Raw genomic sequence first — 3,337 nt, 5'->3', positions numbered from 1 at the left:
TATCTAAAGAAACTGAAAGTATCAAATATGTGTAGTGGATTCAAAATGTACAATATTTTACTGTTGAATTTTGTATTATAGTACAAGATGTATAAAGTACAGGAACCTCAAAATGGTACAGAAGTACTTGACTACATGTATTTACTACGTTTCACCATAGACTCTCCAATAGGAATGGGTATCGTTTGGTTTTTTCCGATACCGGTGCTAAACCGATACTTTTAAAACGATACCGGTGCCTAAACGGTGCCTGAGCCGATACTTTTTTATTGCCAAGGCAATTTGTTTTGTAGCCACGTACCCAGGCTCTGTGAAGCAGAGCACAAACATGGAGATAAAACAAGTTGCAGATGGTCAATGTCCATGTTTTAAACCTGCCCTGTTACAACTTGTTTTGTTTATCAGCGCTTTTCAAAGACCAACGTTAATTGACATGTTTAATCTAGATTTAAAAAGCCCCAAAATACAAAAGACGGTTAAAGCACGACACGTGAACGTACAGGTGAAGCCTCAAGAACAACCACAGAGACAATGAGGGGACTTCTTCATACCCGAGGACACTTCATGAGGGCAGCAAAAAACACTATGGAGACAGGAGTGATGCCACAGCTCACCATAACCTTATCTGCCATTCAACTCAAATACACCACAGTACATGTAATGAAATATACAAAAGAAATTTGCTTTGTTATTTTAAGTTTGTGCATTATTAAAATTTAAAAAATCAATAAAAAGTGAATGAATGCAGCTCAGTCAGCCAGCCTTACCTCAGACACGGGCCGACTGCCCCACCTTGTGGAGAAGGAGGAGAACTACAGGTCGACCACATGAAGACGTGCACACAGCTCCCTGCTGTAAGGACACACGTGGAAGTATTAGAAGCTGCAGCAATGAAAGCAGAAGTAGTACTACACTACTAGTACTTATACTACTGCTACTCGTATCTGTAGTGTTTCTGTTGGGTGGTTACACACTAGATCACACACACATGTATGCATTACAGTTTTTTCTGATTGCTTAGGCACTATCTTGGAAACTATAAGCTAATTTTCCAAAACTCTACACACTAACCACAACACCTTACACCAAACCAGCAAAACATTATATATCTCTTGCAAAAGCAAACAATTCTTGCAAAACTCTTCAAACTCTTTGAAAAACATTTGTTTTTGTGTCAATACAGTACACACAAACCATTATTTGAATAAGCACACGAAGCAGCAACTACGCACTGATAGTATAAATGAAAAACACTTGTGGCTTTTGCTTTGTCTGTGTAGTAAACACACACACACACACACAGGTATCAAAATGCGTACAAATAAGAAAAGTTTAATTTTTGTTCCTAACACTCAAACAACAAACAAAAGCGCAGTAGAAGAAAACAATAACATTTGTGTTAGAAAAAAAGAGCAGTTATTGTGTTCCTGACTCCCCTTCCCCTTCCCTTTCCTCTTCCCCGTCCTCTTCTTATCCCCCATCCTACTTCACCTCTTATTTCTCCTCCTCCTCCTCAAGTTTTGATTTGTAAGTGAACTCATTTTCTGAAAGTGTTTTCACATGTGTCAACGTGGAAAAGCAATTGGCAAAATAGTGTAGCAATGTAGAGACCAATTAGTGATGGGTCATGCGCACAAGCATCGGCTCTGAGAGCCGGCTCTTTGTAGTGAATCAGAAGAGCCGGCTCGGATCGAGTGAGAGCCGGCTCCCAGTTTTTTGCCCATTCGCTGCTTAGGTTTCACTTTCAGTGCGCTCAGTCCCAGCTCTGGTTACGACAGAGGTCTGTTATGATTGGCCAGCATGGCGACCAGCACGCGGCATTCACGTGAGAATTCTCCAAAACAGGGCAGATACTCACAGAGAGGCGAAATCGTATCAGCCCATCCAAGCTGAAGCATCTGATCTTCCTGAATGCCAACCTGCCCTGAGGACTAATGCTGTTTGCTGGAGTTTGGTTCTGGTTTTGGTTCTGTTCTGTGGATTTGTTTGAAGTTTATTGTTAATTTGTGCAATAAAAAGTTTAATTGAAATAAACAAATGTAAGAGTGGTTTTGTCACAGAATAAATGCACAGAATTAGGCATTATAAGGTCTCTCATAAAAACACTGAAAGCAAAAGGGTTTTCAACACATAAACCATGATTTTTTTTCAAAGTTAAGGTAAAATATAGGCTACAAAAGATCCTAAATAAAGAGCCGTTTGGGAGTCGAAAGAGCCGGCTCTTCTTTGGGAGCCGAGTCAAAAGAGCCGGCTCTCAGAAAAGAGCCGAACTTCCCGTCACTAAGACCAATGTTTACAGTTTTGATAGACGTGTGTTATAAAATTATAAACTGAGTGTAAAGCAGAGAACGTGCATTCAGTTTGGCACACTTGGTAAATGCATTGGCTAAAAGTGTTCATTATTTCAGAAATCGTGCTTCAAGAATCACTGTTAGTGTTTAAGCATTCAGAAAAAACGGTAAAGGATCTTTGTTGAACTTCAATAAGGGGAGGTTATGACTGGTTATGACTGATAATGATATATATATATATATATATATATATATATAAAAAAATAAAAGTATCAAAGGTGTTTAGTCATTTCTCAGCAGGTACAACATTTAAGTGGAACTTCATTGAAAGAAAAATGCTAATGCAGTGCTTAACAATAATTATAGGCCTATTAAATTGACATGGTGTCATTTTTCATTAGTCCGGACCCAAAAGATATCAATCAATGTCTTTATCAGGTAGTTGAGATAGAGGATGGTTATGGAGATGTTGTGGAGGTGGGGGAGGGGCACGGAACTTTAACTTTGGTGTTTGCGTCAAAGCACTCAGAACCAGTGACGGAGGTCTAGCTGGAGGGGTTTTAGCACGGGAAGTGGGAGTGCTACTGCTACAATCCTAGGCTGCTACTACTGCTATCCTACTACTGCTACAATCCTAGGCTGCTACTACTACTATCCTACTACTGCTACAATCCTAGGCTGCTACTACTAATATCCTACTACTGGTACAATACTAGGCTACTATATACATACTGCTGTTACTAGTACAAGTTCCTCAAAACTGGACTTAAGAACTGTACTTGAGTACATGTAAGGTACTTGCTTGCGTGCCACAATTGTGAGGGATACTGGTAGCAGTAGAATAAGTACTAGTAGTGTAGTACTACTACTTCTGCTTTCATTGCTGCAGCTTCTAATACTTCCACGTGTGTCCTTACAGCAGGGAGCTGTGTGCACGTCTTCATGTGGTCGACCTGTAGTTCTCCTCCTTCTCCACAAGGTGGGGCAGTCGGCCCGTGTCTGAGGCAAGGCTGGCTGACTGAGCTGCATTCATTCACTTTTTATTT

This window comes from Taurulus bubalis, assembly GCF_910589615.1.
Source record: "Taurulus bubalis genome assembly, chromosome: 3".
Taxonomy (NCBI): domain Eukaryota; kingdom Metazoa; phylum Chordata; class Actinopteri; order Perciformes; family Cottidae; genus Taurulus; species Taurulus bubalis.
The sequence above is the reverse complement of the archived record's forward strand: the minus strand, read 5'-3'. Positions refer to the sequence as shown.